The sequence below is a fragment of the Poecilia reticulata genome, linkage group LG22 (genome assembly GCF_000633615.1).
Source record: "Poecilia reticulata strain Guanapo linkage group LG22, Guppy_female_1.0+MT, whole genome shotgun sequence".
In the NCBI taxonomy this organism is placed as follows: Eukaryota; Metazoa; Chordata; class Actinopteri; order Cyprinodontiformes; family Poeciliidae; genus Poecilia; species Poecilia reticulata.
In genome coordinates this window covers 20,232,136-20,246,139 of record NC_024352.1, presented here as the reverse complement: position 1 = coordinate 20,246,139, position 14,004 = coordinate 20,232,136, and the positions used below count along the sequence as shown (strand labels likewise).

At 38.4% G+C, this 14,004-nt stretch overlaps 1 long non-coding RNA gene across 1 annotated transcript; it reads left to right on the top strand.

Annotated features, from left to right (window-relative positions):
* Positions 1–7,176: 7,176 nt before the first annotated feature.
* On the top strand, positions 7,177–10,067 carry LOC103458975 (uncharacterized). Its single transcript, XR_532653.1, has 3 exons — positions 7,177–7,318; positions 7,558–7,618; positions 9,592–10,067. It is a non-coding gene; the product is annotated as an uncharacterized LOC103458975 (long non-coding RNA).
* The last annotated feature ends 3,937 nt before the right edge of the window (positions 10,068–14,004 follow it).

Sequence of the window (14,004 nt, the reverse complement as noted above, 5' to 3'; positions counted from 1 at the left end):
TCTATCTATCTATCTATCTATCTATCTATCTATCTATCTATCTATCTATCTATCTATCTATCTATCTATCTATCTATCTATCTATCTATCTATCTGTTGCATTTTAGTACAATAATCTTTTAAAATAGCTGAATGAATACTATGTCTGTGATCCTTCTAGGACTTTTTTAAGGCAATTGAACAGCAAAACGTCTTTGTTGAATCACTATCACACACTTCTTTCATTGTGCATAATGCTATATATGTGTATTTTTCACTAATTAAATAAACTAAAATACTTACATTTACATCTCATCAGATTATGTCTATTGTAAATATTACTGACCCTGCACACCCACACACGCACACAGTCTCCATCAAACACACAAGCACGCACACACAGGAAGCTGCTGTTAGAGGAGATTATTCTATCAATGTCAAACTTCAATGACGCTTGTCATCTGATAAGGCTTGGTTTTAATAAATTAGGGACGAGCAGCCAAGCTGAATGCAGCAGTTTAACCCCCTGTAGGCACAACACACTGAGAGCTGGACCCACAATTCCTTCATCTCACATGCACACACACATACACACACACACGCACACATGCCCACACCACGGATGGTCAGAAACATGCTCCTCATCAGTCAGAAATTCTTGTGGCTGCAGCTGCTGCTGCTCGTGGTCAAAATGTGAACAGCAGTTGTCAGAAGGTAGAAAACACATATATTTTCAGCAAGACTTCCTGATAGTGAAAAAATAACATAAAGTGCACGTTACATATTTTCCATTTTCATTATTAACATCTTCTTTCTCTGCTGAATGAAGTCTTTACAGATGATTAGGATTAGGTTAGGTTGAAAATGTAAGTGTCATTTGAAGATGTAGAATTTTAACCATGATGATCAAATACCAAATTTCTACTTACTTGTACTAAACTGTACTAAAATATGAAGTGGTCAAGGACACAAAGGTCTCCTTTTTTTTTAAAGAAAATATATTATGAGTTTTAAAACAACCTCTTTGAATGAGTAATAAATTACTAAATTACATCCTCCTATCTAAGCTTTCACTTACATAGGAGTCTTTATATAATATATTGATAATGAATATTTATAAAATTGTAATAAACCAAATAATAAGAGGCTTGGGGTGTTATATCAACTAAAATCAGTCAGGAACTTTTTCTATGCTAAAGACACTGAGACACGGTGCTAGTTAGGCATGAGGTATGTCCAGTCCTGCGATGGACCAGTCCAGTTTGACCCCGCCTCTCAGCCATTGACCGCTGAAGATTGGCACCAGCACGCATCACGACCCCACCAGGGAAGCATGTTGGATAATGGATGGATGGTATGTCCAGTCTGAGGTCAATTCTGACTCCTCCATGGGACCGAAATGACATTTTGTGAGTCTCTTCTGGTTCTCAAATGCACCTTTAATTTGAGTATCATACTTTGACTTATGCACCAGAAATGGTTGATATGAGGTCCTGATTCTGCAATGGACAATGCAGGTGGCAGCAGTCAGATATTTCTCAGATAGTGTGTAGTAAATCAATATGACTTGAGTTTGTATGATGCAGAAGTGATGCTGTGCAATAACTACAATCGACTACTTACAAAGATTAACTAAATTGGTTCTGCAGAGTTTAAATTGTAATAATAATCAAAGAAACAGTTTGTTTCTTTGATTATCTTTTGGCAAGTAAATTCCGCATTTTTCATTTGATGTAAAGACTGAGGACTTTGTATCTAGATCATCCTGCTGAACCATCATTTACACAGAAATTGTCACCTTTTATGTGTAAAAAGAAGAGTTGTTGAACTCCATCATATCTGATTTTACATTTGTTAAAGCTGATCTGTGGCAGAATGAGGAAAACATTTAAGGTCGGTTTCAGCTCCTAGAACCGCTCCGTAACATTTGCTGCTTCAAGTCTTATCCCAAACATCTGTCTAATGTCTTTTGCATTTATTACACCCTCACAGATTACCTTCTCTTTCCCCTGGTGCTTAACCTGCTTCTTTTATATATTGTGACCATGAAAACAGTTTCTCTTTTCTTTTCCCTCTCCGCATCGTATAATGATTCTCAAGGCCTGCGAGCTGCTGGAATTTAATTTCTCCACATAAATCTCCACAATAGGAAAAGGAAATTAAAGTTGCCATTACTGTCGGCGGTATTATCGTATCCTCACTTAACCTGCCATTCAGGAGGAATGAAACATTTATACAGAGGCCCCTCCTGTCTCTTCCTTTCTGCAATCAGTGGGACAAAGACTAGGGTGGAGGGGGGGAAGGATCAGTGAAGAGATATTGATATTTCACAAGTTTATATTTCAACCAGGCTGCAATCAACTATGTCCAATCCTTTGAAGAAACCACTTCCGCAAGTGCATTTATGTGAAATGGAACCAGACTTTACTAAAAAGCTGCAAATGCAATTGTTTTGTGTGTCCTGGTTCCCACAATTTAATCATCTTCATAATCTTGCGCTACTTAATAATAACACATTCATTCACACATAAACCAAAAATAAATAAGGGAGGGAAAAAAAATCAATTATCTTGGCCCTGACCAGGAGTGTCTCATTATTTCATAGGCAATAACCTGAATGATAGAGTAATAAAGAGCAATTTATTTGGAGAGGGGGGGAAGTGAGGAAGGAGGGATGAGCAGAAGATGGATGTGTTAGGATGGACAGGATCTAATTAGCCTCATCCGAGCGGCAGCTAGCCGCTCCTTTCAGGCTGATCTCGGACTCTCGCTAATGACCACCAATCACTCCTCTGTCTCCTCCTCTTCGGTCTTCTTCTTCAGCTTTGAACTGTATTAGTGCCTCCTCCCTGACTGAGAAGAAAAATAAAACAACAAACATTTCAGGGAAAGAAAAGCTGCTATAAAAGTGAATCGGTTTGTTGCAACTCTCAATGTTTCTCTAGAACATCAAAAACAAAAAAAAAGAGCTCATAAAGAAACACTTACAACCAAACCAACCATTATGAAAGTATCAGTGGAATGTTTTTGTTTCTTTTCAAATAGAGCCGCACATGAAAATCAACTAAGAAAGAACCCGTCCAACAGCCTCATTAAGCAAAACACTGTGATTATCCAACATCACACTAATTTCTCCATAAGCTTAGGTTACTCACTCCACTATTTCCTCCATCTGCTTTATACATCTTTTGTCTTTTCTTTCTTTTTTTACCCTTGTTCCAAAACATCTTCATGTGTTTTCTGACAGGACCAAGCATAGAGTCTTGAAGTCAACCTGCAAAGGCAGAGGCTCGTCATTGCTCACAGAGCTGTGAAACAGTATATACTCTGGTATTACCAGAGTAAATATAAAAAGTATTTCTTTTTATTATTCATTTAATAATAGTGGAACGAAGCTTTCCAAATTAACCAGTCTCGATGTGAAAGAGTAATTGCCCTTTAAGCCTAACACCCGGCTCGACCGGTGGCACAAAGACCTACCCCCAAGTATGTATTTATTTTATTTTTTCTGGATGGAGTTTGCATGTTCTCTTTGTGAATGTGTTGGTTCTCTGCGAGTGTTCTACTTTCCTCCTACAATTCATGAACATTTCTGTTAAGTCAATTGATCTCTTTAAATTGTGTGCTCACTTGTGTGTGAGCATGTGCATGCATGGTTGTTTGCCCTTTGAGTCTCTGAGTTTCCCTGTGACAGATCGGTGACCTGTCCAGGGTGTACCTCTCATTTAATAACTGCTGAAGACAAACCTGTCAATTCTGCTGCTGAATGGCTCTGCAAATCATAGATCATCTCTAAATCCCTCCCCAAACGACAAACAATCCTCCAGTCACTAGATGGCAGCAGTGCTTAAACTAATCAACAGGCTGCTTGTTCAGCCAAGTAGAAGTAGTCTACAGCAGAGCTGACAGAGGAGGAGAGATGGGGAAGTTTTTGACAGTGAAAAGAAAAACAGCAGTGGGAGGCAAGTAAAGCAACTGATGGTAGCAAGCAGAAAAGGATCAGGACAGACAGCTTAGTGGGCATTACTCTTGAGTTGTCTATCAATGCAAATGTTATTAAGGGAATATTGTTGCAAATTTTATACAAAAAAGATGTTAAGTTATATACGGTGTTGGGGAAATAAGCTGATGAAACCTCAGTAGTCTTGATCAATGTTGTGTTATTTAACTTAACTTAAAGCAATGAAATATTCATCTGTTTTGAAAATCAGATGATTGTATGCAGCATGGTGGTGCCAGAAATAAAAGGTTCTCAGTAATATTTCAATTCGTGACGGGGCGGAGTCAACAGAAAATTCTGGAGAAATACTGATTTATGTGGGTTTGTGATTACTTTGCTTAGTGAGTAATGGGAGTAACATAGATGGGCTGACTTCCACCCCACTAACCTTGAAGTGTTTTTAAAAGAGGTTTTGGATTTCAAGCCTTTTTCAGACAGGCAGATTTTAATGCTTTTTCTTTTTTCTTATGTGTTTTTCTTTACATTGGGGAATTATGTATTGCTTTTGGGGAACCTATCCAACTTCATGTTGTTAGTCATGTTCTCGTTGTGTCTGCACGCCTTGTTTCTATCACCTAGTCAATTTAATAATTTGGAAACTTCTTTTTGTTTTTACTTAGGTTTCCTTTGTCTGACATGAAAATATGTTTGATAGTCTTAACCCTCCTGTTGTCCTTGGGTCAAAATGATCAAGATTTGTATGTGTTTTCCTCATATACAGAAAATGAGGACAACAGGAGGGTTAAATAAAATCACACAATTGCTACATGGATGCATACTTTCCATTTATTTCCATCAAAACAAATTTTACTGGTTGCACTGAAGTGTGCCACAGCAGATCACCATTTCTTTTTACACCTGACATGTTTCAAATCTAAATATTTAGAAATCACAGGCATGAAAGTACTTATTTTGTGGGTATAAAAAATGTAAAAAATATATTTAAAAAAAAAATTTCAGTTTCCAAGTAAAACCTATACAAAAAATATTATATTTTATTAGAAATGTGTCATTTGGCAAATAATCATCTGTGTCTGGGAACAACTACTTTTGGTCATTAGGATCATAATGCAACAGCACAGAATAAAATATTGCTTTTATTCAAGGTTTTTCATTTTATTATGTTGGGGAAAAAAATTCCTTTTAGAAAAATTGTTACAAAGTCTAAAGCATTTAATTTTTTTTCTTATTCTGAAACATTTTAGTTATAATTTAAAACAGTACAACGACATACCAAACATTTTAGAACTATATTCAACAATTCACTGAAATATATCTTTTTGCCACAACAACTATTTACACTGAAGATAAATAACATAAAACATCCACAAAAACCCTAAATTTAAAATGAAAGAGACTTTTTAATCCCAGTTCTGAAAAGTATTTTGAAAATATGAAAATATGTCATGACTAAGGTGATACAACACTGTGATCCCTCTGCATTTTTTGAGTAAATTTGGAACGCTTAAAGTGAGCATTAAGAGGCAGTTTGCTGTCCTCCATCAGAAGTGTGAAATACAACACGTTTACCTCTCGAGGCAAATGATTCCTATCATTGACTTTAATGTTGCTTTGCTATGACCCCTCTGTTCATTTACACTCTGAGCATGTTTGCGTGTTTACACTGTGCACGTGACACGGCACAAACCATCCTGCAAGAGGAGGCGTGTAATTAATATCACTGATTTATTCACAACACAGAGAGGGAGAGATAACAGGCAAATTAATGGCAACCTTAGGGGAGACGGAGGAAAATGAAGATGGGAGAAGAAAAAAATGTGGCCTTTGGACAAGTGCCATCCTCTAAATTTCCATCTGTTTACCCTCTCCCTTGGTGACCTTTCTGTCATTTGTGGACGGCTCAGGTTCACTGACCCCTCTCTCTTTCTCTTTTGATGCCTCCATCCCTCCGTTCTTCTCTTCTCCCCAGGATTCTCTCCTGTTTTGGGGGAGCAGACAGGCCTTCCGATGAAGGGAAAATGCTTTAAATCAAACAACGCCATGGTGAGGTCCTCAGAGAATTCTTGTAGAGGAAGAAAATGATGAAATTTCTGGATTTGAATATTGCACTGGAGCCTTTTTCCCCCTCTGCCACCTCCGCTGCGAGTCTCCCCTTAGATAAAAACCAGCGTCGGGAGTCATTTACAGCAGATTGTGGAGCGATGGCTAATTCAGCCCCTTTTCACATGCAAATGCTCACACTCCTGCCATCACAACCGGTGACTCCTCTTTTATTGCTAAACACCCTCATCACAAAGAAGGGGCGATTGTGTGCACACTTCTCTGGCTCTATGCGCTCTCGGTCTACCTTTGTGTCTGTTTGTATGTGTGTGATGATGACTGAGAGCGGCGCCACAAGGGGGAGTCAAGCAGTGGCGATTTGATACTTTCAAAAACAGATCTGAGTGGAAGACAAGGACAGAGGGAAAGGAAGGATTGTGGAAAAGATTTACAACGGAGGCTGTGGAGAAGAAGACTAGAAAGAGAAACAGGAGAAGAAAATATTAAAGATATGAAATGGACAAGATGCACAAAAATGTGCTATTTTAATCAATTTATCGGTTTCAGACTAACTCTCAATCTTTGCAACAAAAATTGCATTTTTTTACACGAAATGTGCAACCTTTCAACACACGTGACTAAATGAGGTGTCTGTTTTAAAGACCTGGATTATGTTTAAATTGTTTTATTGCTTTTCATTTTGTGTTAGCTTTCCAAAGTTTATTTCTAGTGACATTCACTTAATCATAGAGGGGATATCAAGGTGAGATAGAGTCAACATGACAGTGCGTCTTGGATTATGAACTGCTGTTTTATTGCTTGAGGTAGGCATTAGGGTCTCTGCAATTAGCCCGTTTCCCATTTACTCAGATAATTGCTTTTATTTTTAATGTTTAGAACCAGATTCTAATCGTAAAATTGTGAATATGTTATGTCTCAGCTTGCATCCCCAACTCTTTAATACTCACAGCAGTGGATTTCAGCTTTCTAAAATACACTCACTGTATAGTTTCTCTATTCATGTTCTATCCATCCATTCTCCACCTCCTTTCATTTCAGACTCTTAACTCTTCAGAAATTGACTGTTAAACAGAAGGTGCTCTCATTCAGCAAACCTACAGTCAGCAAACCAACTTTTTAATGTAAAATAGTAAAAAACTTTTGCAAATGTTTCCAATAGAAATTCTTTGGTTACAAGAAAGAGCAGAAGGTAGGGGTGACTTGGACAGTGCACTCAAGACATTGTGGACTGGTGCCTAAAGAACCACGTCTTCATCAACGCTGGAAAAACTAAGGATCTGGTGGCGAAGGAGGCGCAGACCCACCTCACCGATACTGGTGCGCATCCACAGAGTGGACATTAGCTGTATTTCCATCATTTTTTATGTGTATTTTGAACTCTGCCTCCTTCATGCCTCATTCTTAGAGGACATCTCTGTGGTTATGCTGCTTTAGGCTTAGACTGCCAGACTGGCCACTTTTCTTCATCTTTTTCATCTGCTACTCTTCAATTTCTATTATTTGCTGTTTTCAACTGTTAACTTTATGTTTCTCTGTTTTGTTTCTTTCCATGGAAGCTACCTCTGGTCTGGTTCTTGTTTGGCTGTGGTGATTTGGCTGGTACAGGGCTGCTGGCAGGTGAATGTTCTCCCTCTCCCTCTATTAACTTTTTACTTTTCATTAACTTAATTTTAGACCCTAAATTCCAAAACCTTTCCTTACAATTAAATTTTTTGCCAGCTAGTCTAATGAAATCAAAATATTTTCATTGCACCCTACTATGCTAGAAAGAAACTAATTTAAAACACTTTTTTTTTTACAAAATCATTTTGCTTACATGTTTTGGACCACCAGTAAGACTTAATTTCAAAGGTTTGTGTTTTAAGCTGATTAATGTTTTTTTTTTAAATCCAATATCAGCACTACATTGATAAATTTTATTGCTTTCATAAGCAATAAGCACAGGCAAAGTGCACTTAAAAGCTTGATGTTTTAATGAGGAGGTGCATGTGTGTGTTCTCTTTTTAAGAGTCACACTCAAAATCAGTTCTCACTTCAACAGTAACATCTTGGTCTTATGGTACATTAATCATTTTTCACACCTGAAAATTCCACGTCTGTTAATTTATTCTGCTTCAAGTAGTCTAAAACACTGAACGGAGCATTGGCACCCTGGATTTAATTGTCTCTCCAGTCCTCATCTCTGGTGTTAACCACAAGCAGCGTCCCACCCCCCAACCCGATCATCACCCCCCTCAGGACACTCTGCCGCTCCCTGCCACTATCAGCCCCCCATCGCAGCGGATTAGGTGCCAACTAACCCTCCTTTAATTAACTCATGATTAGGTATTAATATCTGGCACGGGTTTCAGGCTTGCAGTTGTTGCCTTAATAAGTGGATTAGCGTTAGCCTCTCGTTGCTCTTTCCCTCTCTGGCAGAGAGACATTCATTCTCCTTCCACATCCGTCCCTCTTGGCTTTCTTTGGCTGTGGTTCAAAAGCAGCATTTTTCCTGCTGACAAGTTTGTTTGTGTGGTCAGATTGTTTGTGCTCGGTAGGTTACGGTGAACACTAACATGCACGCCCTCACAGAGCTGATAACTGATGCTAGGCTATGATTTAGATCTTATCAGGGGATGCAGCAGAGATAGATGTGTGTCCTCTTGAAATGCTTACATAAAGAGGTCATTAATGTATCCCATTAAAAACTTATCTCTTTTGTTGCCACAAGACAGTAAAAAAAATAAATAAATAAACGAAAACAGCTTTAATGTGGAAATCAGCTGGAAGTAGAAGCAGGAGTTTTCCTCCAGGTGTACATCCCCCATGGGGATGGTCAGATAGAGGACACTGCACATGTTCCGGTGGCATACAAAATCCAAAAGCCATAAGAAAAACTTTGGTGTTTTCTTTTTGTTTAGATATGTGCTAACTATACCAAAGAGGAACATCTCAATAATGTGTTAATATAAACAAATTATAGGTTATCTTTGCACTTCTTGTCTCACTTGGCAAAGATATGTTTAAAACTAAAAGGAATATCACCCATTATTGCGTGATATCTAATCGCCTTCTAGCACGGTCACACAGTAAACAAAGTGTTAGTCCATCCAGCGAACAATCAACCATAAATGCACCACACTTGCTTCAAGGGGTAATTTATAGAGACCAGTTAATTTGCCAGGCATGTTTTAAACTGCAGGAGGAAGCTGCAATACCTGGAGATGTCTCTGCATGCACGCTTCATTCAGAAACATTTCAGTCTGAAGGTTGAACCCAGGACCTTATAACTGCAAGACAAAAGTGCTAACAACTTCACCACTGTGCATGCGGCACAAGCACAATCAAGCAAATTTAGAAAAAATCCAGACTTTAGTAGTTTTTAGTAAAATCACTTGTTGCACAATCAGTGTCCGTAGAAACTTTTGAGGCGTGGAAGTGTCTCAAGCAGGAGACACTTTTTATTTTTTATGAATCTTTACCATGGATGGTGGATAGCATAGTGAGTGCTAGTTATGTTTTACAAAAAAAAAAAAAGTCTCATTTAAAGGAAGCTAACAATAATCCTTAGTTTTCGTTTGCTTCACGACATGTGCAAGTATTCTCCACAGGTGTTTTACTGCAGAGGATTTCGTCTGCAACAACGACCTCAAGGGCGGCCTCTCTGTTGAAAAGGACTGTGAACCGCCCAAAGCAACATTTCACCAAGCTTCTTCAGACACTTCAAAGACAGAAACAGGCACTGAAAAGCACTTTAATATTTAGCAGGTGTTAATAAGAATTTACAGGAGACAGAAATACATTTTCCTGCATAATAAAGCAAGCCACCTGCATCATTTAGCAGGTCCAAAGAGCAGCTTTCAGGGAGCACACTCCAGTTTAATGAGAGTATGTTAGAAAAAGGCACTGCCAGCCTGCGACCACAACAAAGTCTGACTGTTTATTCAAGTATTTACAGCTGGCCGAGAAAGCTTTTTGTATGTGACCTTGAAGTAAAGGCAGTAAATTAATGCACGGTGAGAGAGAAGTGATCACAGAAGACTGGGTCTACACTGCTTTAATGCTTCTTTCTTCAGATTTTTTTTAAGGCAAGACCACAGCTGGTGGTGGTTATTTTAACTTTCAGGAAAACAATCTTCTGAAAAACATTTTTTAAACGTGCCCAACCTCAACTGGGAACTTTGACCCCAACCATATCGGTTAAAATACATCAAACGTTTGAGGTCTTTCACAAAAGAGATACAATAAATATTTACCAATGTGTCATAATCCAAATGATCTCGCACTTCAAATGAACAAAAAAATCTTTCGGTGCCAAGTTTTAACCATTTTGCAAATTTTGCTATTTTCCTTTTTGATTTTTAAGGCTTGCACATCGTGATAGTGGTAATTATTTTTAGATTCGAAATTAATAGATTAAGGAGAAAAGTTTGAACAAAGTGCAAGAACAACGAGTATAAGGTAGCCAAGAATGGAGCTCAAAAGTTGCTAAAGGGTTTTGGGTAACACTATTTCAAGGGGTGTGTATAAGACTGACATCACATCTGGAAGACAAAACTTGGGAGTCAAGGCATCTCTCAGTGGCAAACCAAGACAAAAGTGATAACAGCAAGGTCCCCTGCTTAGTTATGTCTTGATAAAGGGACAATCTATTTGATAAACCCAGATAGAACAAGGGAGCCATGACAACTCCCTAGCTAGTTCTTCAAGTGCATTTGCGTGGAGAGCTAGCAAACAGCATCCTACATAGGGATTTAAAAGTGTTCTGTGATGGGCCAGTTGGTCACCAAAGTGATGAATGACTTTTTTTAAAGTTTTATAATCCAATCACTGTTCTTATCCTGGTCTGGAATGTCATTTTTAAGCCTGCTTACTTCTTCTGGACTTTGTACAAGTTTCAGTGGGTGCGGAAAACCTTGTCCTCCACACCCATGTTTACTTGAGTAGAGCTCGTTCATTTTTCTTGCATTGATGATCTTTGTTGTTTTCAGATGAAAACAGCTTAAATCAACTCCAACTGAACCTCCACTTACCTTCTACTGATAACTTCAGATGACTATTCCCACTTTAAAATCCAAACTACCACTTGAAAATGGATGTCTCTGTCTTTTTAGTGTTTTTGTGAACGTATTTTGTTTTATAATAGTCGTATTTATGAGCCAGTCTGATGTGTTCTCTTCATTATGTCTCAGCTTTGGTTCTAGACAGCAGAGAAAGAAAGAAAATAAAATTTCCTTTTAGTCCTCTTTATTTGTCCACGTGGATCTGCTATCAGTCAGCATGACAACTGTACTGTATATCCAAACACAGTTGTAGATTCCCAAAAATGCACCTGCATAGCTCCGTATTTTAATCCGTCTTCCCCGTCCTTTTCCCTCTCCTGCATAAAGGCCAGATCCCCCACCTGAAAGCCCTTTGCACTGATTTACGAGGAGCTTTGCACCATTCACATTATAAATCTCTCACCCCAGTGACACTCCTCTGCTGGTATTCATCCACCATTTTTTATTTTGTCTGTTTGCTACAGAGTGCTTTGGACCTGGGCCAAGGAAATGCACTCTAGGATTATCAAGAGGTTTAACAGGAATAAAGTGTGAATTACAATCTTGCAGCTTTTTCCCCGCCGCTAGTTTCGGCAAACCTCTGACTTGATATATTTCTTTTTCTGATTTCTCATTTTCTCCTAAAATTAGGATTTTAGAACATCAGCTGGGTCCAATATATAGTCAATAGTGGATAAATAAAAAGATGCTTCAGTCTTGATTACTTAAGCTTTTGAACCTTTAAGAGTTGATACAGAGGTGTACATTTCTTTAACTTTATCATCAACGCATCTTTAATTTTCAGTACATAGACAATTCTAACTTATTTTAAGCTTGAGCCAGTATAAGCAAAGCAAAGCCAAACAACAAAACTTTGAGTTAACCTTGTTGTCTCAAAACTGGCTTATCCTCGGTTATATTACACTGATGAAATGGAATACAAAATAAAAAGAATATGCAATAGTAAATCTAACTAACGCACAAAGCTGTTTCCAAGGCGATGCTTGGTGATCATGGAAATAAATTTTCCATTTTTGGCATCACGCCGCTGCTGTGGATTTGTCCATTTCCCATCCATGACGGTGATCCAGCATTCCATCTCATCCCCAAAGTGCTCTTCAGGTTTCTGGTGAACATGGAGGCCGCTGGAAACCAGAACTCTCTTGGCTCAAAAATGCGTCAACAAATGTAAACATACTATCACACCACTACTAGCAGCAGCCCAAGCTGAGCCTGTATGAATGGTGACCTGAGTCTCCTGTTGTCAGCAGACAGGAGTGATTCTTTGCCACTGTCGTCCATTTGCTTTAGCCTTCAATCGGTTGCTTGCTTAGAGATGACATTCCGTATAATAGTTTAAGTCATTCTTGTATCATCTCAAACTCATTTGCACCATTTTATCTGACCTTTGGCATCAACATGGTATGTTTGTTTTACACTGACTGGAGTATTTTCTATTTTTATTCTTACTAAATCTTACAGCTGTTTGGGAAATCCCAGCAGATCAGGAGTTTCTAAACTACTCAGGCTGGCCCATCTGGCATCAATAACCATGTCACTGCAAATCACCTACATTTTTTTCCCATTTTATAATATTACCATTTAACTTCAGCTAACCATCTTCACCACAGTTAGATGTATGTCTCCCATACGATTGTAAGACCAAATCCTGAATCACCCAAACAACTGAACAGGAAAACCTAATAAAAAGGAAAACAGAAGTTACAGTCATAGTCTGAAGTCATAGATGTTTACTAAAGACAACCAAATATACTGCTCTTTGCTGCAAAGAATTATTGGGAATTTATTTGGGCATTTATAGTATCAGTGTGTGACGACTCATGAATGAGCAGACTCATAGTTCTAGAATGTGTCCTGGAAAGTGTTTATCTTTATAGATTACATCTGTAGAAAATTTCTGTAAAACTAAGAAATCAGCATAATATATTTGCTGTAACAATAATTAATCAACAATTCTGCAAAGAGATATCGCTCACTTAGACAGACAATTTACCGAAGAAAGATGTAAGAAAGTTTGTGCTTTGTATGGACCTGAAGTTGCAGAGATTCAAATAAAATCCTCTCAAACATCTTGCTTCACCATCTGATGAGGAACAGTGACCTGGATGAATGCGTTAAACAGGCCTTGCACAGTGAAAAAGAATGGATGGAGGTGACAATGAATTCTGAACTGCAGGAGGTCGCCTCCTCTCTCTCCCCATCTGGACAGCTTTATTTCCATGATCCCTACAATCCGTGTTGGGACTTGGTTTTAATCACTCAGCGTGAGGCCTCAGCAAAGGTCAGCTCCATTGATTAAGTGTGGAAAGGCAGAGTTGTCATCTTTCATGCCAGGAGTGGTGATATCTCTGTAAGTCTCTGTAGGAGACTGGACTAAAGAGTACACTCCGTCTCCTGTTAAATCATGCTGGAACACTGCTTACAGAATAAATCAGACGAGCTTTGAAGACGTGATCCATGACTTCTGTGTCGTTTCTCGACATGAGGGTCATTGTGAGAGTTTTACAGATACACCTGAGAGTCAGGTTCACTTTACTGGTTTTCTGGTTATTGTGTCCCATCCTGAAATACAATGTATTTATATCAATATACTTTATATGTCAAATCACTATTGAAAGGGAATGTTCCTGCAATATCTTTTACATTATATATAAGAATATATGCAGCTTTATATATTGAGTGATTCCAGGCAGAACATTTCTCAAAGGCTGACATATGATAAAGGAAAATCTCTTGAGGAGCCTGTCTGCATGAAACACTCTTCTTCCTCAGCTGTGCCTTTGGGAAAGGTGCAATATGTAGTTTTCCATTGCCTCAGAGAGAAATGCACGGACATCCCTTGAAAAGATGCGCTTTTAAAGACACCATATGTTGCTCTAGAAGCTCGACATATCTATGTTAATGTTGCCATGACATAAGTAGATATGAACTTTTGTCAAGGGCACTGATACAACTCCAACT